This window comes from Pyrgilauda ruficollis, unplaced genomic scaffold, assembly GCF_017590135.1.
Source record: "Pyrgilauda ruficollis isolate IOZ18807 unplaced genomic scaffold, ASM1759013v1 scaffold57, whole genome shotgun sequence".
Classification (NCBI taxonomy): domain Eukaryota; kingdom Metazoa; phylum Chordata; class Aves; order Passeriformes; family Passeridae; genus Pyrgilauda; species Pyrgilauda ruficollis.
In genome coordinates, this window is record NW_024527377.1 from 7898263 (window position 1) to 7926241 (window position 27979).

Consider the following 27979-nt stretch of genomic DNA (forward strand, 5'->3'; position numbering starts at 1 on the left):
CTTTTAAATTTTAAAGGAGCTGGTTGGAACATTTTTGGTTTAGGATGATGTAGTTTTGTGTTGTAACACATTCAGAGCCTCAGGACATGAGGACCTTGAGAATTAAGGGTGAGGAGAGGTGCATCCAACAGCTGGTTTTGTTTTGCATGCATCAGAGACCTTGTGTAAACAACACATCTTAATATAACTTTACCCCAAATAATGTCAGAATTGTTTGATTAGTTACCATTTTTCAAATATGCACCATAATTTTACTAAAAGCTGACAAAATCAGCTTGGATAAATGTGTTGATAGCATTATGCTGCAATCTGATCACTTACTGTCATTAAATTGGGAAATTCTTCAGTTTCAACAGATTCTGCAGTCAGCCTGAAAACTGAAAAGTTACAACCCAAACCATCCTGTGATCCTATAAAAAGGAGAAGGGGGGGAAAGAACTCTTCTTCTGGTGAAATAGAGTAGAAAATAATATAGTCATTATTAATAATAATGTAATTATTTTTCTAAGTATATGTTTGTGATGGAATCTGAGGTTTCAGGGCTACAGCAAGAGTTGCATTTTCCCCAGAGCAGAGTTCAATCTCTTTTAAAGCCTATTAAAGTCACAGAGATGCATCCATCAGTTATTTTACTGAGGGAATGTGGTGACAGGAGACATCCTGAGGAAAGGAAGAGCCAAAGGATGGCAGGATTAGCATAGATAATGACACTCATTTGTCTGCACGGGGGACATTTGCTGAGTTGTAAGATTTTAAAATTGAATTGAACTTTGGATGATCTCCATGTCTCAGGTCTCTAAATAACCCTTATCTCCAGGTGCTTTTCACAGAAGGTGGAGGAGCTGTTCCCCAGGCTCACTTATCTTGGGCCCCTCACTGAATGACTGGTTCTGATTGTTTAAACATATTTAAAAATTCATATACAAGTAAACACATCAGTACAGCTAAGTGTTTCTTCTGAATATTTACAAGTTAAGATCAATTCATTAAAATTATCTGTAGGACAAATTGACACAATATATTTCTTTTCTAGGTAAAGCTACGTAAGGTATTTAAATCTAAAGGATTTAAAGGGTTATTTTACCATATATTTGGGTTGGTTTTAAAAATACCTGTCTTTCTCTGTATCAAATACTCTATCACTGATTTGGCAGCATTTTCCCAAGGCCACCTGATTGCCAGTTCTTGATAACACCAAATTATTTTCCCGAGTATTTTCCTCTATAAATTCCAAACCTGATCACTTAGGATTGAAACAGTGATAGATCAGAGTTTTTCACACAAGGAGATTTCTGCCTGGTTCCCTGAACCAGAAATTCACATTTCTAAATTCATCATCAAGTCAGCGAAGGTTTTGAGATTGAAAGAGTCAAGAGTAACAAAACCTGGACATGAAAAATATTATCAATGAAAATGCAAACTGGTCTGATAGGGTGGAGCAATTATCTGGGAAAAATGCAGAGTAAAATCATTACCCTCACAAGGAATGTTTGCTGCAGATTAAGGCCACTGCCTCATTACATTGAGAGGCTTCTCTTGACCTTCTCCTGAAAGGCTGCAGCCTTGCAAAAACCTTTAGTGGGAATGTGTGAGGAAATGCAAAGGTCAAATCCTTCCAGGAACAGTCACAGGGAGGCTGTTTAGCCAAGCACAGTCAGGGATGCTTTTGTCTGTTGGACAGAAGAGTTCAGCTTGTAAAAGCCATTTTTCCTATGTATTTTATGAGCAACATTTCAAACAAAACAAGGCAAAACAATTGTACTTCTCATGTGCTTTTAGTGTAAGCTGGAATTTCAGCAAGGATGTCTCTGGCTCAGGAGCTCTTTTTAAATTTTCACAACACTAAGAACACCAGCAAAATGTGCAATGGTGAAGAGAATCAGACAGCACAGGTTTGTGGAGCTGTGTGGAGCTTTGCAAACTGGGTTTGGGGCTGAAAACAGGAAAATGTTCAGAAGGGGGCTTGAAGGGAATATGCAGAGCTGTGGGAAATAGAGAGACAGGGAAATGTAAGAGACTGAGGGAGTAATTTCCTCAGTTATCCAGGGGGGATACACAAAGTGAGCAGAGGAGTGTACAGCCTGCTGGAAAAAGTAATTCTCACAGTAAATAGCACTTTAATCTGGCAGGAGAAGAATCAACACTTGGATGTTTTCAATAATATTTTAAAATAATAAAGCATTGGGATAATGTAGCCAGGGACACAGAGGGTTCCTATTCCTGTAAGAGTCTTTTTGTAAAGCTATGCCTTAGATGAATCAGAAGCCCTTGTGCAAAGCTGAAATTACCAGCAAAGATGATTTATGGGTGTTGTGCAAAAACTCTCAGTATAAGGTCATAATAGTGACGTCTACATTTAAAACCTGCATTCATTTTTTATTTTTAATGAAAGAGTGTGTGGCAAGGAGGGCCTGGGATTTACAGCAGTGCATTTAGTCATCAAAAACTGATTGAAAGACCAAGTTCTTATTCACTCAGTCTGAACCCATCTGGGTTCAAACATCAAACACTGGAGGCCTGAGTGGTTTTTGGAAGAGAAGAGAAAGAAAATCCACCTTTTGCAAAACACACAGGAAGAAAAAGGAGCAAGAGATGACTAACATTGCTGCTGTGATTGCACAGTTCTGTGGTGAACTGTGATCAGCAGTGACATTTCAAGGAGTGGAGCATCAGCTCCATGGTATTTACAAGATATCCTGGATTTTTACCCCAATAGTGTAGTGGTTCTTTGCAGCCAAGAGAGGGAATTCCATAATGGCAGGAGCCTGAGAAGAATTCCTGCTGGAAATGAGGTAGTTCATGGACACCTCAGGGTAGTTCAGCCTGTTGCAGAAATTCTGTGAAAGCTGTGAAGCTTTCCACTGCCTGGGCTGCCTCCATGCCAGCAGTTCCTCGCCCCCATCCTGAGCATCTCCTGGGCTTGAGGTTTCACATTTTGGTAAGCTGTGAAATCTCCTGCTGCCATTCATGTGGAAAGGCTACGGCACTGAGCAGTCTGGAGTGGCAAACATGCCCAGTGCCCTCCTGCAGACAGAGACAGAGGGGAAGGGAAGGGCCAGGTGCTTGCAGCTCTTTGACAGCCAGTCCCTGGAAGATGCCTGCCTCTAAACATAGAACCTGCACCGTTTTCAGCTGCTCACACCTTGCAGCAGCAAAGAGGAGGAGAAGCTTTGCATTCAGTTCAGCTGCAGGTTTCTGAGAAGCAAAAAAAGGGAAAAAAATTATTTCTGGAGGACAAACTTCCTTCAAGCGCCACTGGCTGGGGGTGTTGTCTGGACACTCAGGCTCTGTGAGATGTAGGTGGTTTCTTTATGCAGGAGGAAATTCTGTGGGACTGGACCAACCAACACCAGCTCATCGACCTGTTATTTTAAGAAGAACACTGAAAAAATGCCAAAATATCACTGCTCTATCCCTGGACCTGTGCAAGTCTCAAAGGAAAAGGAATCACAGAATGGTTTGGTTTGGATGGGACCTTAAACCACCCCCTGCCGTGGGCAGGGACACCTTCCCCTATCCCAGGCTGCTCCCAGCCCTGTCCAGCCTGCCCTTGGGCACTGCCAGGGATCCAGGGGCCTGTGCCAGGGCCTCCCCACCCTCACAAAGAACATTTTTTTCCCCTAATATCCCATCTAACCCTGCCCTCTGTCAGTGGGGAGCCACTTCCCCTTGCTTTGTCACTCCAGGCCTTATTTCCTCTCCTCTCTCCATCCTGTGGGGTCCCTTCAGCACTAAAAGGCCAAAATTAGGCCGCCCCAATGCTTCTCCAGGTTGAGCAATCCCAATCCTCCCAGCCTTTCCTCACAGGAGAGGTGCCTCATCCCCTGAATCCACCTGGTGGCCTCCTCTGGGCTCTCTCCAGTCTGTAAAACACACTTTGAGGGAGGTTTTTGTCTGGAAACCTTTGTCCTGATCTGTTTTCTTCCCCACCCATGGAGGTGGCTGCAGAGCCCCAGCTTTGTGCAGGCAGCTCACCCAGGGATTTGTTTGCCAGGCCCCATCAGAAACCATTTTTAAAACACCTCTCCGTTGCCCCATCTCTAAATCAGAAAAAAAGTATTGTCCAACCAATAATCAAAACCCCACCATTTCCTAATTACAAAACACTACAAATGTTTCTTAACCTATCAGCTTTTTACTACACCACACTATAAATAGCTTAAAACCAATCATCTGACACTACCCCTCACAAGTCCTACTAATATACATCTTTCATAATTCTACTTCTCCAAAGTATCTAGTCTTATTTAACAAAACCATCCTTTAAAGATTATTTTTAATTCAATTTCTCTCTCGACAATGTCTATGCTATTCCATAACATTTCTAAGTCAAACATTTCTTACCTCAAAGTTTACATACAAATACACACTATATAAACCTTCTATCACGCTGTAAAATTTTTCTATAAATCCATTTCCCACAGGCCCCATCAGAAACCAAACTTCATTTGCCTCCCAAACTCTCCCTTTAGCAAGGCTCCTGCAGGAATGGGAGAACAAAATCCCTGTGCAAGAGCAGGAACTGCTTCAGTGCTGGATACCCTCAAAAACAGATACACACAAGGAACTTTGGGCCTTTTACCTTCTGAACTTTGAAGGTATGAAAACCTTCAGAGGTTGCTCCATAAATAGCCCCTTGTCAGTTAGTCAGCTGTGAATATTTCTGCTGTTATTACACAGATCCTGCGAGCTCAAGTCAGTGGCTAAAAAAAATACTGAGCACAATGACTTTTATATCATTGTTATTCAATACACATCTCAGGAGAGGTGACTAAGAGGTGAATGAGAGATTTCAAAGTCTCTTCACTCTCTAATTTTGCACACAAGAAATAACTTTGGTGCAGAACATGGTTTAAGATCTGTCTTAAACCCTTATAGGGAATAATTCTCTATTAAACCGGACCTTTTCTCCTCCTAGGGTGAATTTACCAAAAAATAACAACAAACCAATAAATATGTTTGCTAACTGCAACACATTGGAGCTTATGGTGCATTCTTGAGATATTTATTTAGAGGAATAACACAGCTCAGGCAACAGGAGCTGTAGAGCTGTGGGAAGTTGATGAATTTTTGTTGCCCCTCACTGAGTGACTGGTTCTGATTGTTTAAACATATTTAAAAATTCATATACAAGTAAACACATCAGTACAGCTAAGTGTTTCTTCTGAATATTTACAAGTTAAGATCAATTCATTAAAATTATCTGTAGGACAAATTGACACAATATATTTCTTTTCTAGGTAAAACTACATAAGATATTTAAATCTAAAGGATTTAAAGGGTTATTTACCATATATTTGGGTTGCTTTTCTTATACCTGTCTTTCTCTGTATCAAAGCCAGTGCACTCAACTGAGATTTTTAGCTGCCCTAGAGTGCAGTCATGCACACTGATTCTCCATGTATTTGTCAATGTTTAAGTAGTTGTACTACAGTAAGTGTTGTAAGGAGATGACAATTCAGTTCAGTCCGCAGTGCTGTCAGAGATTTCATCCCTCTGTGACAAAAGAATGCCATAAATCACTGTGCCAGTGTCCAGAGAAGAATAATACACCACCAAATGCACAAATAGGAATTTCTTTAGCACCTCCTGCAGGCTCCCTTCTTGCAGATTATCTCCTGTGTGTAAGAACAGGTTTCATTTGGCCAGCTTTCAGCTCAAATCAGCACAGCATTGTCTCCTGAATATCTGCTCTGGGATGTCTTAAGGAATAGCCACCTTTGATGGGAAGCTTCAATTTTGATACATTAGGTTTACAGAACACAAAAGTGCTGCACTTACTGCAGGAATAAATCTCTTTTATTTTTCTCAGATCTCTGACTTTGAGCCATCAACATTTTATACTCAGAGAGGAACTTCATGTGCCTCCTCTCCTCTCCTCTCCTCTCCTCTCCTCTCCTCTCCTCTCCTCTCCTCTCCTCTCCTCTCCTCTCCACTCCTCTCCCTCTCCCTCTCCCTCTCCCTCTCCCTCTCCTCTCCTCTCATTAATATCTTTATTGAATGAATCTTTCTGGGTCAATGACACTTTAGCACTTGAACAGTGCAAAATTAGGAGCTCATCCAAGGGACTTCAGGGTCTCCACAAGCACTCCCACGTGTCAGTGTGAGCTAAAAACCCATTTATTTCCCAGCAAAAGGCAGGGAAGAAGCTGCAATATCCCAGCATGGGGTGCAGCAGGATATCACAATTTGAACAGGCACTAGGATGAAGTTGCCAATGTGGGCTGTTGGCAGCTCCTCTTTGGTGCCTGCTGGCCTGGCCCTGTCAGCACCACTGAGAATTCTTCATAGCTGCTGGTTAGATAGCAAAAGATAAATTGTCAACAGTCTCACTCCAGATATTGTTGGCATTTTATTTCCAAGCAATACATATGGGCACAATTTATTGCTCCCTTTTTTTTATTCCTCCCCCTTTTTTCACCCCTAAAGTTTTTAATGAGTAGTTTACTTTTCAGAACTCATTTTCCCTGAAGGCTTAATATTGTGCTGCTCTCAGGATTAGGAAGAAGGTGATCTTAATTTGGGACTCCCATTTATTTCCTCCAATGCTACTGTATTTATTAGTGCTGGAAAATACAGTGAAGCAGGTTGAACATTATTTATAATCTTGAAGGATTGTTTTGTTTATCTTAGGGTGTGATAAAAGCTAATGGCATTGAATTGTTTCCTCCCTAGCTTCTAGCTTTTCACATGATTTAGGGAATTAGTTTTTCTTCTGGACCTTATTTTTCTCCTGACACAGCCTGCATTTCTCAGGAAGATATAAAAATGTGTTATGGATAATGGATATCCTTGGGGGCCCATCACAGGAAAATGTTTCAGGAACTGAAAAGCCAACTATGATGATGGCCTTCATTTCTATGGTCTTTGGTGGCAGCATTTCTGCTTTTGTTACAATTTTTTTATATATATATTTCTTTTCAATATAGATATCATTTTCCTGGCACTGTTGTTATGTCTTTTACTTTGGTCAAGGGAGCTCATCCTTATAACACAGAACTTAGATCCACTCAAGCTGAACCCCTGGGATCTCAAATCTTTTTTAGGATGGCAGAAAGTAGCCAGGCTGGGAGAAATGTCTTCCAGATATGGAGTTACAAGAGAGAGAATGAAGCTTCCTTTAAGAAGCAATAAATTGTTTTCTTTTCAAAATCTCCCACAACAACAACAACAACAAAAGAAAAATAGAAAAGAGAAAAGGCTAAATATATATTTTTACTTTCAGTTGATTCAGTTGCTTTTGCAAAGTGAAGCTAACAAAGAGAGGCATTGCTGGAAACAAAAGGCAGTGATTTGTCACTGACAGTTCATCGTTAATTGGAATCCTATTTGATCTGAAAGATTGAGGGGAAAGTAACGAAAGGAGACTGAAATGAAAAACCCAAAGTGAATGCAGGAAAAAAACCCACAACTCCCACACACAGCCACGACTGCAGGAGGCAAAAAGCATCCTCTGGATCTGTGGGTGAGGAGCAGCCACTGACCACGCAGACAAGTGCAGACAGACAAGACTATTTTAGTCCTGAGCTCTGCAAATTTGGGGTGTCAGGTCTGCCTTTGCTTGGAAATACTCTGGGAATTTGGGGTATCAGGTCTGCCTTTGCCTGGAAATACTCTGGAAATTTGGGATATCAGGTCTGCCTTTGCCTGGAAATACTCTGGAAATTTGGGATATCAGGTCTGCCTTTGCCTCCTGCCACATGCAGCTTGCCTCCCAATTGCTGGGATGCTGTAAAATTTTACAGATTAGATATCAAGATTGCTATTTATCCCACAGATGTGATTGTGTCAACCTCAGCTGTACCCATTAACTATTAAGAAAAAAGGCCACAATTTTTCCTGTTTGCACTAAATAAGAGATGACTTTCTGAGCAAGAAACTTGAGGAATGTGCACAAAGGAAACAGAGGTTCTCCTACCATCCAAAGATATGAGAAGAAAGCAATTTGAGTGAACTGGCTTCTACACAAATGTATTGTTTAAATTATTAATAAAGGAGCTTTTGAATGGATGAGCTTATGGAAATCTAAAACTGCCATTCTTTTGCCTTTGCAATATTATCAGGAAGAAGCTACTTAAAATACCAGCAATTTTGCAAATGTGAAAAAGGAGGGAAAACATTCTTTTGTTTTCATAAACAATTTTCTATTACCACTGTTGTTTGCTACTCTTGTTTACTGTCCTGCGTGTGTTGCAGCCCTTAAAACTCTACTGAAAAATCTCATTCACATTTTATGAGAGATTAGCTGGAGACACAAGACCTTCACTAACCTCCCTGCTTGGTGGTTGTGTTTCAGCTCAGGCTTTTTGTTCTTTCCACAAGGGAAATGCAGTCAGAAAAGCTGATCTGGATTTGAGTTTGAAGAATAGAAGTTGGCCTTTCTTTCATCAGCCTCACAGTCAAGAGGATTTAATAAAACGGCTACGAGTGGGAGCAGAAATGCCTCCAAATTTCCAAATTTGATCAGCCTGGGTGGGTTTGAGCAGCCACCAATATTCAATATTGTCCAGTGCAGCCAATTACAAACAATTCTGCCTAAAAAAGCAGCATTAAAGAGCAAAATCAGAGTAGTGAAACTGCATGTTGATCACTCCTACACTGGGATTCCAAGTCATCCAAGAAATGTGAGATTCAGCAGCTTTGCCTTTGAATCCCAACCAAGGGATTCAACCAAACCAAGAAAATTTTCTCAGGATAAGACAAAAGCATCATCAAAGTTTCAAAAGTGACAAACAAGCACAGGTTTTTCATTAGACTCTGCAACTACCTGATGTAAACATGCACTATATGCAAAGATTTTGCTGTATTTGGATGTTCTAGTGCCACATCCTGTCCTCTTAATTTCTAATAATAGATAAATAAATCAGAACTTCTCAGGTGAGACTTTGGAGAATCGTGGGAATCAACTCACCTTTCCTGGAGAAGAATGGATGACAAATTTCTGTCTTTTCTGTCTACAATATTCCACGCAAAACATAGAGATGTGTGCCTAGAGTCCCACAGTCACAGTTCTTTAACACTTGCAGGGTAATATATACAGAAATTTTACTTCTGCCATGGCTTGTACCTGTCAGCTCCAGGGCACCCACTGAGATGGCACCTGCAAGATCCTGTTTTCATTGAGTTGAATCTAATATAATTGCAGAAATATTATGTCAAAACCCTGCTCTGATGCAGGGCAGCCTTATTCCCCTCAGGATCATCAAACCTATTTCTACGTGACCTGAGGAAAGGAGGAAAAAGATGCTGATTCTCCCCTCAGCTCCATGACATAATTGTGATGACTTAAGGCAAAAGTCTGTGAGTTTTTCTCCCAAAGTACCACTTAATTACCTGGGATTGATTTACTGTCTACTTGGATAAAAGACTGGCAGAGAGGGATGGAGATGATTAAGGTCTTCAGGCAGAGGAGCCTAAATATCTGTAAACAGGGATATAAATATGGAATATAAATATTCCTGGTGTGTAAATGTGGGGATATACATATCCCTGAACATGGATATTTGTCACCTGCTCACTGCACACAACCCAGCTTCTACAACTGTGCTTGGGCTCCTTTTTCCCATCCTCTGGATTTCTCTCCTTCAGGATCTCTAATTTAAGGAATATATTGTCCTGAGGCCAGGGTTAAAGGCTGCAGAACACCTTGGGTGATTAATTTGGAGCAGCAGCCTGAGCTGCTGTCGAGAGCTGCAGGAGGTTTTAAAAGCACAACCCCCAAACAGACACATCTATAACATTCCCAGCATTTCTAATTAAGTCAGTGATGGAAGTGAATTTTGCCTCAAAGCTTGTTTCATAATAAATCTCCAACTAACAGCGCTGCACCTTCCAAAATTTTTTTACCATCTGAGCAAAGAAATGATTATTAGAGGAATAGTGTGACCTTCAAATCTTTTCAGAGCTTTGCAATCATGAGCAGGAGTGTGCAAGGGTTCAGCAAATCTGCTCCTGCCTGTTTCCTGCTGTGCTGCAGTTTTGCTAATCAAGTATAATTAAAATGAAAAAAAAAGAAGCGGCAATACAATACCGTACACGTAGAAATAGTAATCAGGGTGGCAGCAAAGTCACTTTTATGCAGGGGTTTATTTCACATGCAGCACTGAATGCTCCCAAGCTGTTGCTCACATGAGTAATGTTCATAGAAACAATTCCCTGGTTTTTCTGAGATTACCTGGCTGAGGAAGGATTGCAGAATCCTCTGTGAACACCGACAGACACCTGGTTCTGCCACAAATGCAATTTTCATGTTGTGGTTCTTGTTACACCAAGTGACATTAAGATTTTAATTTCTTTGCTTCTTTTTAATTAGGTGACATTTGCCAGATGAGCTGCAGGAAAATTGGTGATTGCTGGTGGTAGCTGGTTCTGGTTTCTGATGAATTCCCATAAAAGCCAAAAAAAAATAAAACAAAAATCCATGAGCATCGATGAACACAAATGTAACTGAGTATTTTTGGTATAGTTTCTTTTTCATCAGATTTGCTAATAATACCAAATTACAATAATAAATATTTTATTTTAGTCGTGGCATTAATCATCACCTTCACCCTCATCTCACGTCAGTGTTGACATTCAAATAATGCACATGATTTAGCAGAATAATTCTGGATCTCCACTGACACTCCCCAGTAAAACAGCTCTACTTCAATAAAATACATTTTTCTTTAAACCCTACTGGATGGGACCCTCCAGAAGGGAAAATTTATTTGGTTTTAGCATATGTTATTTCTGAAAGTTTCCTTTATTATGCGTGCAACCCAAAAAAATCTCAGTGCTCAGTGATGTTGTTTTACCAATAATGATTTCTGTTTCACAGTTTGGATTGTTTTTTTTCTTTCTGTTATGGATGATCACAGAAATCCACACAAAGAAAGTAAAAGCTTTAAAATAAAGGCTAATAAAAAAATGAAGGTTTCTAGAACTGTATTTAAAATGAAGATTTCTAGAACTCAATTTCTGTTTAATAGAATAGGAAAACAGCCTGCTAGATATTTAAATTTTTTCAATCAGGGTCGCTGTTTTGCTCTTAAAAAAAAAAAAAAAAGATAAATTAAGCAGTTTTAATTAAGCTCATCTCATTTTCATAATCCTCCTTCTCACCCACACTCTGATGGAAGGTCAGAGAAGTAACTGCGGAGGAGCATGGCACTGCAAGAACAAATTCTAATTATTGCAAAGGAAAGTTAATATCTTTTCAAACACACTTGGGTTTTTTTGGTTTTTTTTAGTTTTTTTTTTTTTTTTTCTTTTCTGCTTAATTTTGAGAGTAATTCCTCACTGCTATTCCTCTGTTTTCCCCTGAGGCAGTTTGTGCTGACGGATGGCACAAGGTTGGGGGATAACAGCAAAATGAAAACAAGCAGTGAGGTGCTGACAAATGCAGCATTATCAATATTGAGAAATTGCTCCCAGGATGAACATTCCCATTCCCCACAGACTGAAGCACCTTATCCCAGAGCGGGGGTAACTGAGCTGAGCCAGATCTGTCCTTTCCAGGGATGTGCAGCCCCAAAATCCCACTTTTCACCCCAATTTCACGACCCTGCAGGGATCTATGGATGCAGATTGCTGCAGGGAAATGGGCTGCTGGCATTCCACAGGCATTTAGCTCCAGGCATAAATAAATATAAATAAACCTGACTTTTCTGTATTTTGTGCTTTATTTACGAGGTAGTTTTTAGTAAGGTTGTATTATTACAAAACATTATTACAGATAATCTTTACTATCACTCCAGCCTCTAACATGAGGCTGGCTGGGCTGATATTTAATTTCACAGCTCCCATAATAATGACTGAAATCCTGATGTGTTCTCAGCACTGACCACCTTGGTTTTTAATGGAGCTATCAGAGGAGAAGGGCTCTATCCATCAGTCTGCCCTCAGAAAGGGAAACCCCCAGAGGAACTCAAATCCCTGCATTTTCTGTGGGTCCAACACAGAATTAAAACAGAATTAAAACACAACTGACAGAATTAAACACAGACTTTTGTAGGTCATGATGCTGAAGAAATCATTCCTTTGTTTTGCCTGATTTACCTCTTGCCTAATATTTTGGTTTTTTTTCCCCACACAAAACTGTGCTTTTAAGAACTCCTCAGGTGTTTAATTGAGTAGATTTTTGCAGAAGAATCAGAAAAAAAAAACCTGCCAGTGAGCAATGAGGTGATGCCCCTTTTTGCAGTGATGGATAAATCTTGCCCAGAAATATCAGGAACCCACGCAGGCACAGGCAGAGGAGCTCAGGGGGAGCAGCTTAAAGAGAGAATGAGCCCAGGCAGCAGCTCTGGGCACCTGGATGAGGTCTGCAGGTCTCTCCCTTCCTTGAACTCACTTAAACTCAGCTTTTCCCCCTTCCTTGGCATTATTTCCTGCTCAGATATATCAGGTAACATCACTGCCATGCACATTTGGCAGTTCATTCACACCACTGAAGTTAAAAGCCCACAAGAATGGTTTTGTCTTCTCTGTGAGAAGACACTCCAAAGCTTGAAAAGTTCACTGTTCTTATGTGCCCTTCCTCCCTATTATCAGAAAGCAAGGAATATTTATTTTTTTTATCAAAAAAGCAAGGAATATTTTTTTTTTTTAGATCTTAGAAGACTTTTCAAGGTCTAGTAAACGATGCAGACTAGTTTAAACCCACACAGGATAGGAAAAAGCCCCCTGCCTTGCTGACATTTACTCTGAGGCAGAGGATTTGAGGTAAAATAATTCCTGCATGCTCCTACAGCAGGCAGCACACCCTGAGCCCTCAGCAGGTCTCAAGGCTCCACTGGAACTGATCCTTCCTGAGCACCTGGACCAGGGAAGAGCAGCAGCCCAACGCAGAACTGAGCTCTCCCTAACACCAAAAGGAAAATTGCAGGCTTCAAAACCACTGAGAGCTTGCGAAAATTGAGACAGACATTCCAGCCATCCCCTCACACAGCCAGGTCTTTCCAAATCTGTAATTCCTGAGCTCAGGGAAAGGCACAAGCCTTAACCAGTTTGTCAGTTTGTGTCACAACAATCCAATTTACTCGATGAGGCATCCAGGGCTTTAATGCCTACTTGAGTGGCAGTTTCAATCCCAACGTTTTTCCACTGGCCAGGAAGCAGAAATCAGATGGTGCAAGGAGCCCAGGGTGCTGGCAAGTTTTGCAGCAAGCTGTGTTTGCATCAGTGAGTGTAAATAGGTCTCTGGGAGGAGGCATCAAGCCTCCTGCTTGTGGCTTTTCCCTCTGCGCTTGCAATTAGCTGGGAGGGGAGCACAGATGTTCTGCAAAGAACTCCCATCCAAATTAAAGATGCAAAATTGTTAGGGTGGCTCTAATTAATTTTCTGCCTCAGTTTGAATGACATCTTTATGTTGTAGCACTGAGAAGGAGGTTCTGAAGCGACTGGACCAAAATTGCTCACTGAATTTTGCTGCATGGAATGAATTTGGCCTGTTCTGATAAGCACATGTAGAGAGGATCTCATTTAATTGAATCCCCAGACAAAAAAATTATTTTCCAGAAGACATTACTGTGAAGTCTGGTGCGTTTCTGTTTTTTAAATGCTGTTGTAATTTGTCCTAATTCATTCTCATTGTGCTGGTGGAAGATGGAGTGGTCTCACAGGCCCATCTCATCTGTGGTGTTTACAGGAGTGGATCAGCCAAATTGAATCTGTTTGGCCACCACAACAGAACAGACCAGAAGTGTTTTAATCTCACTTTATCTTAGTGCTTGGTTTTACTGGTGTGTGGCTCTTGAGGCAGAACCCCTCAAAGTGCAGGGCTTGGATATTCCATGTCCAAAGGTTGGACTTAATGATCCTGAGGGTCTTTTCCAAACTAAAGGATTCTGTGGTTCTGTAGAAGAAACATTTTTTATTATAAATATTTTAATTATTTTTATTTTTAGTTACAAATATTTATATAATTAACAAAAAATTGTATTGATCTACAATTTTTCCCTTAACAACCTGTCTGGTTATTGAAGGAGAAATGATCCTTGGTGTGTTGGAATATTTGTGTTGTATTGAGAAAACTTCTTGACAGGCAAGTTTGATGCTGTGATTGTAATAATTTATACTGACCTGGTACTTATTAAGAGAAAACTTAAATATGAAATGTGCTTTGCTGATTATAAGGTTTTTAAGATTATAAGCTTGCAGTCCCATGGGAATGCAGAAACTGCTTTCACAACATCAAGAAGGAAAAGAAGCAGCACACTAAAATTTGTTAGGGCAGATTCCACATCTGTAGAGGCCCAGGATGCTGTGGTTTACAAGAATTTAGAGTTCACTATAAGGTCTCACTTTCTACAGTAGTGTTTAGGGAAGCACACCCATAAAGTTGGTAATTACACACTATTTATGGCATAAATTTCAGGCATTTATGAATTGAAATGTGTCATTATTCTAACTCAGTATTCAATATTCAAAGGGTGCCTTATCCCTCCTGAAAATAACCCTTTTTTGTAGTAATCCCCCACCATGTAATTCAAACATGACTAAGCAACATCTTTTTGCTACGAATCTGAGAGAGGATGTGGGAGTGAGATGAGGGCACCCTCACCCTCTTGGCAATCCAATTTTTAATCCAAACAGAAATCCAGGGGTTAATTGAGGAGGTTTATATAAATAATACAGATAAATGCTCTTGCTCTTAAAATGCCTCAAAGTTTCACTTGAGGTGATCCTTGATAATCGAGAGAAAAATAGCAGCGGCTGTTTTGCCTGGAGCTGGAAAGTCAGTGTTCCGAAAAAAGTGTCAGGGAAAACCAGGGGAGAAGAGAGGGAGGGAGGTGGAGAGAGGGAAAACTGCTCTCCCTCTGTTCGTGGCTACCAAAAAAAGCTTTGCAGGGATTGTTAGGTGGAGATATTTCCATGCGTGGAGGGATGCAGGGAGGAAATTGCTGCCAGACAAGCCCGGGTGCTCCGGAGCATCCACTGCCCAGCAGGGAGAGGATGCTGCAGCAGCACAGACCCTGCAGCTGAGCTCTGCATTGCTGAGCATGCTAAACATGCAGGAGGAAGCCAGGGGATGGGTCACTGCCTGTGGATGCAGAACTGCACCAAGGGAAATATAGGCTGGATATTACAAAGAGATTTTTTACAGAAAGGGTGATAAAGTTCTGGAATGGCTGCCCGGGGAGGTGGTGCAGTCACCATCCCTGGGTGTGTTTAACAAAGCCTGGATGTGGCACTGGGGGCCAGGGCTGAGTTGAGGTGTTGGGGCTGGGTTGGACTCCATGATCTTGAAGGTCTCTTCCAACCTGGTCATTCTGTGAGTTCTGTGAATTTCTGGCTGGACTTTTTTGTTGAGCCATTGGGTCAAAGCAGGAGAGTTCTCAGGGAGTGGCAGTGCAGGGGTTAAACCCTGCTGCAGCCCTGCCTTGGCTTGTGCCACTTGGCAGGAGAGAAACAGAAAAAACACCAAGGAAATGCTGCAAAAGAAAGGTCTCGGGCATTGCTCTGGGTAAGGGGTTGGTGAGGAGGGTGCAAGGTTTTCTTCCAAAGCTATTAAACTTTGATTATTACGAGTGGAGGGAAATACTTATCACCTTGTCTTTATTTATCTTCATTTAATCAAGGTAAAGTGAGATTTTTGGTATTTTTCTGTCAAAGATTAGGGTGACCATGCTCATTCTAAGGATGAAAAATCTTCTGCTCAGCAGTTACCATTACACAGACAAAAAGGGTGCAAGGTTGAAAGCTTTGGCAGCAGAAAACTTTGCAGCAGCTTTTTGTTTTCAAGTTAATTTATGCTACAGGCCTTGAAGACAAGAATTCTCTGCAATATTCACTTTTCCACGCAGAAAGGAAAGTTTTTTAAATTAAAATAATCTCAGAGACTTTCTTGGAGGTCCCAGCTGCTCACTTTTCCACACAGAAAGGAAATTTTTTAAATTAAAATAATCTCAGAGACTTTCTTGGAGGTCCCAGTGTCATCAAGGCTGTGAGGAGCCTTCAGTGGCAATTTGTGAGGTCCCTGCCAAACCTCTTGAATCTGCAGCACCACATTTCAGGACATCACTGCTATTTGCACTGTAACTGCATATTCCAGCAGCTGGATTCTTCCTAACCCCAAAGCTTTTCTTCCAATTTATCCTACTCCACAGCATCCTTTAAACCCCTTGGCATTCCTTGGGAATTTGGAGGCCCTCACTAGCAGGCACCCATGACCTGTGCTGTCAGTACTTTCCATATGCAGTACTCTGGACAAATTCTTGGACTCTCAGACTCTCAAACTGACTGTTTCCCATCAAATCTAGAGTTGTAAATACATTTTTTGGCCACTCAGATTTGGCCTTACACCCTCAGTAGCACAAACATCTCCACAGCCCAGCTGGGCACAAAGGTTCAGGAGGATCCTCGTGGCTGACAAGCACAGTGTGGGAAGGGTCCAGAATGACTAAAGAGCCATTTGCCAATGAATTGCTGGTTTTCATGAATGCCCCAAAGCAGAAGGATCCCAGATGACGTCTGTGAGTACAATCATTTGACCCAGCCCACAGACACAGATGGGGACTCGGGAACACATGCCAAATCTGTTCAGGAGGCAGATGGAGATGAAATTAAATGATATCAGCTAACTCACTCTGAAGACAGAGCTGGAAGTTAGCTTTGCATAGCCTGAAATTCAAACCAATGAACTCGCTGCTTTTGGAGGCATTTGTCAAAGGAAATGCTGAGAGATTCAGACAATCCTCCATTTACCTGCAGCAGGAGGAGTTGTGCACTCATGGCTTTGGCTGGATTTGCAGCTTTTCTTGCCTTAGCTGCTCAGTGAAATATCACCCCAGTGGCTGCTCTGCTGCCTAATGCTGCAGTGGCAACAATAAATATCACCACTAAAAGCAAGTGGCTTATTTAAGAAAAAAATGGAAGGGAAAAAACCAGTCTAAAATGTAAAATGTGGTCCTTTTGTGCCTGAGGCACAATTTAGGCCAGTTTTAAGTGTACTACAGGACCTTATCCTGTACCCTCTCCACCATAAAAATCTCAACACCTCTTTTTGTTGTGCTCAAGACACTCTTAATGGAAAGCAATGTCACATTTTTATGACCAACTCAAATTATTTTAATTGAGGACTTTGTATAGCATTTGGGCTGCCTGGAAAGGTGGGATGGGAGATCAGTTATCAGCTAATTAATTGTCCTAATGCTACTGCTGTCCCTCTGTCCCTCGGGGGAGGTGGCAGGTTGTGGGAAAGGCTGTTTTCTCCAACAAAACCTAGCAGAGAAAGGGTTCTTTGAGGTCAGGCCACACTTTTGCCATCCCTACAGTACTACACAGAGGACCCAGCTGAAAAAGAAACACATTGAGAACTTATAGGAATATCAGGGAGAAGCTGTTGAGTGAATAAAGTCCCTCTGAGATGTACAAAAAAGGACAGAATTGCCCATTATTTTTCCCTAGAAATGTCCCTTTCTGAAGCACACTCCTTGCTGTCAGAGATTTTAACTTCTGAGACTACCATCACCTGCTGCATGGTGCAGACATCTAACATCAAATGTTCCTCCGGAATTTCTTGAAAGAGTTATTTTTTTTCCCACTTAAAGAGGTTTCTGCTTCTCCCCCTCATCTGCTCCCATATCCCTTTCCTAAAATCAGTTATGACTCAGAGAAAAGCTTGCATCCACTTGGAATTACTGGAGAAAATGGATGGAATTAAGAAGGCACATTGCTGCTTGTACTGAATCCGCAATATGGCAGCAAAAACAGATAATTTTCTTTGATCTGTGGGTGCAACTTCACCTGCTCACACACTTCTGCCCATGAAGCCAAATTTTCCCATAATAAATCAATGGGATATTGGGGAGACATCCTCTGACCTGCTCAGATACAAATGTTTCCTTCTGGAAATTGTGAGTGTCCACAAGAAACAAAAGAAGGAAGGAAAAGAAACTGGAAGAGAATTTGAGAAAGTTTTTTCTCTGCAGTGGTCCGTATAATCAGTGGCAATTTTATTCCATTTATTCCTGAGAAAACAGGACTTTAAAGTGCATCCTCTCCATTTTTTCTTGGCTTTAAGGTACCATGAGCCAAATGAACCTCAGTCAGCTGCTGTATGTACAGGAAAGACACTTTTGGCCCAGTACATGTATTTACCATGAGAAAAGCAGCCCACAGATCCATGGAGCACAGGCAGGAGGGAGAAAGGAGCACAATAAGTCTGTGTTCTGTACCTTTGGGATGTGTGAACACTCCCTGTCGATGATGGATGGGCACATCAGTGCAGGCTGGGAAATCCCTCACTGCTTTTATCTCTCCTCCTCTCCTGGGGTTCTCCTCTCCCCGGGCTCTGGGGTGCTCCAGGGCTCTGGGATGCTCCCTGCAGGGCAGGATCCCTTTTCCTGGAGTGGCAAAGCTGGGGGAGCAGGGCTCTGGGATAAGAGCTGGCTCTCATCTGAGAGATCCTGTGCCAACCCCATGCCCACACTGCCCTGCCAGGGATTTATTCAGCCTGGCTGGGAGCTCGTGGCAGCAATTCCCATATTCCAGGAGTGGATGAGTTTATTTTGTCAGGTTGCTTTGTGCATTTTCCAGCTCAGTATCCCAGCCCTGTAGCAGGTTATCCAGCTTCCCTTACCAGCAGGAAGAACTGGAGCTTTCAGCAGCACTGTAAATCAGAGATTTAATCTGGAATTAACACAACCCCCCCAAAATAAATCAGTCATAGGTAGCAGATTTACCTGATATTGTGTGATATTTATCTCAGAACAAATACTTCTACTCTGACATCAGTATATTGCTTTGAATTTATGTTGGTTTAAAAGCTCTGCAGTAATTAATGGGTCTAATGGGAATTGTACTTTGATTATTTTTCCTGGAGGTTTGTTCATTCCTTTCCTTTATTCCTACTGCTCATGATCTGCACAGGCTTCTGAATAATTTGTATTTGTTATGTTGCAATGATACAGGATCAGTAGGGAACATCAAAAAAAAAAAACACTGACATGAATTTTCATCAGAATTAACAAATGTAGAATGCATTTCTTAGCCTTTTTTTTTTTTTTAGAACTATATGCCTGAGCTTGCCTGTTTGAGGAGTTTTGTATATTTTATATGTTCCTATAATGTCGTATTCCTATAATGTATTAATGTATATTATAGGAACACATATTATATGAATATTTTATATTCCCTAGATATATACACACATACATACAAATATATATATACAAATATATATACACACATATATGTATATATGTGTGTGTGTATATATCTATTATATATATATGATATATATATTATATATATATAATATATATGTGTACATGTATATACACACATATATAAAATCTATCCTATATTTTTAAATACAGGAATAAAAATATATTCATATATTTTTAAAATATAGGAATATATATATATTCCTATATTTTAATATATATTCATATATATATATATATAAGGAAAAATGTGTCCTTTTGGAAAAATGGCTATTATCAAAAAATAAATATAAGAATTGGTAGAAACCATCCCATCATGACAACGTATGGGGACAGAAGACAGCTCCTGTTTGCTGTCCCTCAGCCATTATCCAGGGCAGTAACTCCAGGGCTGGAAGGCCTCAATTGTTCATCTAAAAATAGTGTGTGCACCCTGTCAATACAATCAGCCTGGCTTCCCTGTGCTCCCAGCCCGTCCTTTGTGGGAATCCATAAAATCAGAGGGTTTTGGGAACGCTGTGAAAGGCAGGCTTCAGAGACAGCAGAACTGTGATTAAATTAAGTCAGCAGAAAAACGAGGTAAAAAGTAGAAAAGGACAAATAGAACAATGGTCTGTGTATAAACGCTTGTCTAGAATAACTCCTTGAACTGAAGAAAAGTATATCTAGTGAGATATTAGGAAGTTTTAAGCTTAATAATGGAGCTCTGTGCATTGTGTTTAAGGCTTACAAACAGGTATTGTATTCGAAATAAGCAAGCATCCTTTTAATTGAAGGCATGTGTGCTTATAGTGGTTGGGTAGAACTACTGCCAATGTGCTTTCGCTTCGTGTGATTGGCCAAAAAACTCATAAAATAAGCTGTAACATGAAGTTCTTGGCCTGCTGCCTGGGATGTGAGCTGCTGGCATCTTCCCGCTGTCGTAACCACGTCATGGGAGTGATGCTGGAGCATCAAACGGCTCAAGGCGCGCTCAGGCAGTTCCATCCCGCTGGGGATTTGTCCAGAGCCCCGGCCGGGCTCTGCCGGGACCCGGCTCGGGGCTCCCTGAGCCATGACAGGCTTGTGCACGGCCATCGACGGCTGGAAGGCGCCAGCGGGCATCTCACCCGGCCCGAATCGCGTCCTTTCCGCCCTGTTCATTCCTTTCCTTTATTCCTACTGCTCATGATCTGCACAGGCTTCTGAATAATTTGTATTTGTTATGTTGCAATGATACAGGATCAGTAGGGAACATCAAAAAAAAAAAACACTGACATGAATTTTCATCAGAATTAACAAATGTAGAATGCATTTCTTAGCCTTTTTTTTTTTTTTAGAACTATATGCCTGAGCTTGCCTGTTTGAGGAGTTTTATATATTTTATATATTCCTATAATGTCGTATTCCTATAATGTATTAATGTATATTATAGGAACACATATTATATGAATATTTTATATTCCCTAGATATATACACACATACATACAAATATATATATACAAATATATATACACACATATATGTATATATGTGTGTGTGTATATATCTATTATATATATATGATATATATATTATATATATATAATATATATGTGTACATGTATATACACACATATATAAAATCTATCCTATATTTTTAAATACAGGAATAAAAATATATTCATATATTTTTAAAATATAGGAATATATATATATTCCTATATTTTAATATATATTCATATATATATATATATAAGGAAAAATGTGTCCTTTTGGAAAAATGGCTATTATCAAAAAATAAATATAAGAATTGGTAGAAACCATCCCATCATGACAACGTATGGGGACAGAAGACAGCTCCTGTTTGCTGTCCCTCAGCCATTATCCAGGGCAGTAACTCCAGGGCTGGAAGGCCTCAATTGTTCATCTAAAAATAGTGTGTGCACCCTGTCAATACAATCAGCCTGGCTTCCCTGTGCTCCCAGCCCGTCCTTTGTGGGAATCCATAAAATCAGAGGGTTTTGGGAACGCTGTGAAAGGCAGGCTTCAGAGACAGCAGAACTGTGATTAAGTCAGCAGAAAAACGAGGTAAAAAGTAGAAAAGGACAAATAGAACAATGGTCTGTGTATAAACGCTTGTCTAGAATAACTCCTTGAACTGAAGAAAAGTATATCTAGTGAGATATTAGGAAGTTTTAAGCTTAATAATGGAGCTCTGTGCATTGTGTTTAAGGCTTACAAACAGGTATTGTATTCGAAATAAGCAAGCATCCTTTTAATTGAAGGCATGTGTGCTTATAGTGGTTGGGTAGAACTACTGCCAATGTGCTTTCGCTTCGTGACGTGTGTTTATAGTGGTTGGGTAGAACTACTGCCAATGTGCTTTCGCTTCGTGTGATTGGCCAAAAAACTCATAAAATAAGCTGTAACATGAAGTTCTTGGCCTGCTGCCTGGGATGTGAGCTGCTGGCATCTTCCCGCTGTCGTAACCACGTCATGGGAGTGATGCTGGAGCATCAAACGGCTCAAGGCGCGCTCAGGCAGTTCCATCCCGCTGGGGATTTGTCCAGAGCCCCGGCCGGGCTCTGCTGGGACCCGGCTCGGGGCTCTCTGAGCCATGACGGGCTTGTGCACGGCCATCGACGGCTGGAAGGCGCCAGCGGGCATCTCACCCGGCCCGAATCGCGTCCTTTCCGCCCACGCGTACTGCGTGCGTTACGCTGGTAAGTAACTTGTTCACAAGTGTCCTGGGAGAAAATTCTACAGCCTTTTGTACAAAAAGTAATAAAAATATAATTAATAATGCTAAAATATCAATATTTATATTTTAATAATTATATTTAAATAGTATGATTAATTACTACCATGAAATAATATTCATAATATTCATAATATTAACAATAATAATTAAATTATCATCATGATAATTTTTATTATTCAGAATTATATTTTCAATAATACTATTATGAATTTTAATGATGTGGATGATGATGATGATGATTATTATTATTATTATTAAATAATATTATGAAGCAGGAGAGGGGAGGATGACAGGCAGGAGAGGAGTGTCCAAAGACTGACTGGGTGTTTTTTAAGCACCCAAACCATCCCATAATTCTGTGATTCCTATTCCTCAGCTTCTTCAGTCGATATAAGAACTACTGGGTTTATATTTCAGGAAGGAAGCTGATGGTTTCACATTATGTAAGCTTTCAAAGGGAAGGATGGGGAAGTTTTCCTGGGAGACAGGTGTTTTGAATATATATGTTTATAATGGAGATTTCTACATTTCACAGTATAAATATTGATACTGACTTGTATATTTGCATTTTACCTCAGAAAATAAAGATGTTATATATTTATGCAATAAACTACGTTGATATATTTATATTTAAATATAAAATATCAATATGTCTACTGTAAACATGGTACTTGCCAGGCTGGTGCAGCAAGATGAACTCTTTGCATCCTTTCAGACCTATTTTTCTCTGATTTTTCTATTATTTTTTTGGTCTCTCCTGCAGGTATCTCACAGTAATGTTGTGTCAGGCCTCACTGATACCTTCCTCAGTTTCTCTGTTTTGCATCCAACTTCCAATCTCTTACACCTGATATAAATCTTTGTTTGCTCAGAGGAATTCTGTCAATTTGCTTAAGGAGAGGTGTTTAAGTGTGCCTCAAGGAGCTAGCAGAGTTTCTGCAGAGTCTATAAATTAGTTTTATACGATCCCACACTGGCTGTAGAATTATCCTTACTTTGCCCTTATGGCTCAGCCCAGTTCTTTCACAGCCTGTTAAATTTAGCAAGTCTTGACATCAGCCATGAATATTTCTAAAACTCATAATGTGAAATCTTCATAGCATATAAAATGCAAATCTGTAAGATCATATTTATTGTTAAGGTTGCTCTCTACATCTGAATATTGCACTGCACTTAGATTGACTGAAGGGTATAAAAATCTATTTATTTTATTCCAAAAATTATGGGCGAAGCTGAGCTGACTGAATGTGATTTTCTACTTTAGTTTAGCCTGATCTCAAAATCAACTGGTTTCCAGTACTACAATAAATCAGGAATAGCACTGCTGACTTCCAGGCAGCCAAACCCACGTGAAATATCCAAGAAATAGGTCAACTGAACTTAGAACTTTTTCACAAGTGCTCTGTTCTGAACCAGACCAGGTGTAATGGAGTTGGGAGTGCTTCAATAACTGCTCTGCTCTACCTCCTGCCTGATAATATTTATGTGCCTTATAATTTATTATTTTTTTTTGTCATGAAAAAGTGTGACCATAATAAAGGTGAGGCCAAATAGTGCAACTGCTGGCTTTGGTTAATGGAGTCACTGTCTCTCTCAGTGACTTGAAAAATCAGATGTAGCCTGAAACCCACATATTATCCATGCTAGAAAGCACATTTCCAATGCAAATTCTGTGTTGCAGAATTAACATACGTAGCCTGTAGTAATGCTTTGTTATAAATGTTAAATCTAAATGCAGATCAGAGTCCCTGTGTGTTTATTTTGTACACAGAAAACATAATTTTGTGTAGTACAGAGAACTGGCGTGCAGGATCTGGCTGAGGTGTCATTTCTCAGTAATTCAGGAAGGGTGTACATAAATTGGGTGTTATGAATATGAAGTTACAAGTTGCTTTAAGAGCTCTGGGTGAAACTGAAAGGAAAATGCAAAATATTGCTATTTGCATGGTTTCTCATGAAATGCACACCCAGTCATCACAGCTCAGCCAGCCTTGTACCTTACTCTAAACATGCAAATCACAATTCCTGCCAACCCCCATTCATTTATCAGCTGATAAATGTAAAATCACACCAACAGCACCAAACCCCTCTTCTGTTCCTGGGTGCAATAAATACATTCATGACTGGTCCTACAGAGAGCTGGGTGAGTACAAACCAGGCTCACATCCCACTCATCCTCTGCATCCCAGGGATAATGAAATCAGATGTTTTGTTCTTAAAAGCACACCCAGTGCCCACTTATCTTTGTACGTTCTGTCCTCTTGTTGCCACCCAAAATCTCCAATATCCAGTGTGGCTATTTTATCAAAGATCTCTTATGCTGATGCACATGTTTTTCTGGAGAGATTTCCAGGGGATTGGGGATGAACCCCAGGCAGGGTCAGGGGATGTTTTTGGGGTGGCTGAGGTGTGGGAGGGGTTGGGGAGAGCTGGGAATATTTGGGGTATTCACAGGGGTGCAAGTGGTACCCTGGATTTATCTTTCTGCTGCAAACAAACTTTGCCTTATTCTGTCTGATCTTGGAAAATCTCTTCCCTCTAATTTCTTCTCAAGATGAGAGTTTCCTCAGCCTTTCCCACAGGAATGGTCACTGTGCATTACTGAGAAGACAAAAAGTTTCACTCACATTACTTTGAACATTGACTTTTGTGCAGTTTATATTTGGACATGATTTAAAGGCAGTCCTGAGCTTCATTACAAGGCAGTTTAGAGGAAATTTTGTCTTTAGTTTTCACTGATATTAGAACCAACACTGTAGAAAATCAGAGTTGGACTCTTGTTGCCCCAAACCATGTCAAGGCTAAACAAAACTCATGGGTGCTTCCCTGCAGGGAGGTGTTGGGGAAAATCACCTGGGAAAAGCTCATTTGAAAACACAAATTCACTTCTGTGTCCTTACGCTGAATATCTGATACATGAAGTATCTGAAAGGGAACAACTGGGACATTAATTTTTTATTTTTTAGAGTCTAATTTAGTGGGTTTTAATCTGTGCTCCTGTCAGCGCTGAACAAACAGTGCTGAGATTTCTGACTCCACAAACTCCTCGGTGCTTCAGAGCTCCAAACATGTCCTGAAGGAATTTAATTGGGAATTAACCAACTGGAACACCAAAAGAACGAGCTACTCCTGTAGCAGTCTGCCCATTCCATGTTCACACTGAAATATCTGGTTATTAAAACCACCCAAGGTTCCTTGGAGCTTTTCCCATGTTTGGCGCCTTTGTCAGCTGTGCAAAGCTGCTCTTGCCTTCTTAGCAGCTCAAACCTTGGCAAAAATCCTTCATAATATGAATATGTGCAGTGATAAAACATAGAAATGGCAAAATATTGCCCACTTCAGCCACAGGGGGAGGAGAGGCAGGAGGGAAGTGGAGGGAAATGCACTTTAGGTGTTGTGCTGGAAAACCTGAGCAGCTCTTCTGGCAATGATCTTTGGGGTCTGTTCATCACTGCTGTTCATCACTGTCTTAGACACAATTTATTGATTCCCTGGAGATGTGGGACTTAAAACCAGGCTCTGACACCTCCTGCTTGGTCGATCACATGCCCTGCAGAGAAGATGAAATGTTTAAAAGAGCAAGAGGCCCTGCCTGGGAGCGGGCAGCGCTTCTCACGGATCAGCTCTGAAGCTGGTGCTGACACCAGGAGCTGGGAACGGGTCCCTGCAGGAATCCACTCCCAAATCCTCCCCATTGCCCTGCCCGAGGCAGAGGATGGGGTGGGTTCTGCCCTAACATAAAGGAGCATTTCACTTTCACTTCAGCTGGGTGGAATTGGGCTGGTGATGCTCTCAGGGGCAGGTTTGCTCTGCTGCTTGCTCACCGCCTTGGTCTCTGTGAAGAGAGATGGAGCCTCCAGCAGTTTGCTGTTCTAATCCTCCCAATTTGTCTGGTAACTGCCTGGATTCAGCTCTGGATTTGGTAAAGAAACGGAGATCATTAGCAGAACAAGTGGAACAAAGCCCTTGGAGATTTGTTTGTTGAACACACAGAGGATGAGTTTTTCACAATTGATGTTAGCAGTGATAATTCCAGGCTTTAGGGATATTTCCAGGATTTATGGAAATCTGTTTACAAGGTGACACAGACAGGCAACCCTTTGGTTTTTATGACACATTCCCCTCAAATCTTTAATAGATTTAACTGGTTTAATATTACAGGCAGATTTTAATAATGTCCCAAATGTGGAGTGTATTTCTGAGCAAGAATAATCATGTCTGTACTTGTAAATTATTTTAGGTTTGCCTAACCTTGGAGGGAAGGTGAAAGTGGGGAGGCAAAGTTATTCATGCTGAGCTACACTGACAGTCAGGCAAATAAAATTTATTTGCCTTCTCCCCATTTAAGATTTCCCCAGCTGCCTCCATCAACTCTCCCTCATTCTGTTTTTCATATTTCATCTGTAGTTTTAAATCTTACTCTGAATGACAACATTAGCTTTCTAAACTACTCAGCAATATCAGTTTCCCCCCAAAGACTTCCCTGAGGCTGATTTGTAGAGGCTGCAGTTGTCTCTCTATTTCTTTTTCCTCAGCCTTACACTGAACAATGCTCTCACTAATGACATTTCCCTAGCAATGATGCACCAGGGAAAAGCACGGGATGAGAAGCAGGAATGATGAATTCATTCTAAATGGATGGAGGAGGAAGTGCTACAACCATAGAGATGGAGCACTGGGCTGGGATATTCTCAGATAAATCAGGCTTGACAATGTACAGGGCATTTTTTCACTCTTGCAAAGAAAAGCCAAGCCTAAGCTTGAAGATGTGTCTGTGTCTGTCTAGATAGCCTGATTTAAAAGCCTCAGCTAAAAGAAAAGACTGACAGAAAATCTGGATGAGAGGCAATAAACGATTTTCTGTGGGGAGAGCAGGTGATGTGCAGAGGAAAGGTCATTCCATCTGGGCAAAAGCAGTCACTAGGAAACTCCTCCATCAAGCCATAACCCCAGCTTCTCCTCCTCTGAGTTTCCTGGCTGTGTCCTCATGGATTATTTCCTTCTCTCCTCTGCCTGTTTGCTCAGAGATACACCCTGGATTCCTAAATCTTTTTAAAGGCAACCAAAAAGGTTACACTTCCTGCTGAAGCCTCATCTAAACCTCCTGTTCTCCTTGCCTGCTGTTGATATTTGTTCCACAGCCCAGCCCCTAAAAGCCAGACCCTCCTCCTTCCCCAGGCCCCTTCCCAGGATCTGCTAAGAGCCACTTGCACTTGCTCATGATCAACAGAAAAAGCCACACTGATATTTCCACAGAATAAACTTTAATCCCAGCAGGGAGCTCTCTGCAGAGCACATGACCAGGTTTGCTGGAATAACTTGAGGTTTTCAACTTTTCTCTAGGAAGGAAAATGTGAAGAAACTGTCCTGAGTTCTCTGAAGCTGTTTCACAAATTTATCTCCTCCCTTTCCTACAGCAGAGTTCCATGGATAGGAGATATTGCAGATGTTCACAGCTGGGGACTAAACCACAGGTGCAAAATGTCTATTTTCTGTTTACTTGGAATACTTGCTTGTTGTAGCTGGAATTTGATGCTTAGGGATTCTTTGACAGCAGGAATTATTCAGAACTATCACATGCTTGCACTTGAGAATTTCTGGGTAGCTTGGCTATGTCACACGAGATAATAGAAAATGTCATTTCTGCTCAGCCATCACAAGGTACCTCACAGAGTGTGCTGTGATTGCATCTTTATCTGCATTTCTCACACTGCATGGATTTCTCAGAACTATGGAATCCCATTTAGGATCCATCTAACCCAGAAAAGTATCAAAGTTTTAGAGGAGTGTCTCCTGTGAACAAGGTGTTTTCAGATGGATAAGCAAAGATAGATCAGAGGATGAAAATAATAAAAATTGTAGCTTGAGCTTTGGCCACCAGGATCTGAATCAGGTGAAGAAGTGGCTTTACATTTCCATTTCACAGACTTCCTTTCCTAAGAAGATGCCAAGACCACGAATTTCACAAAAAGATGCAGGTAGTGAAATACTGACACACTCCAGGATGAAAGTTATTTCTCTGGAGGGTTTTAAGGTTTTGGAAACAATCCTAAGATTTTTTCTGACATGTTTTTTTTCAGGATTTCCCTGTAAAATTACAATGCA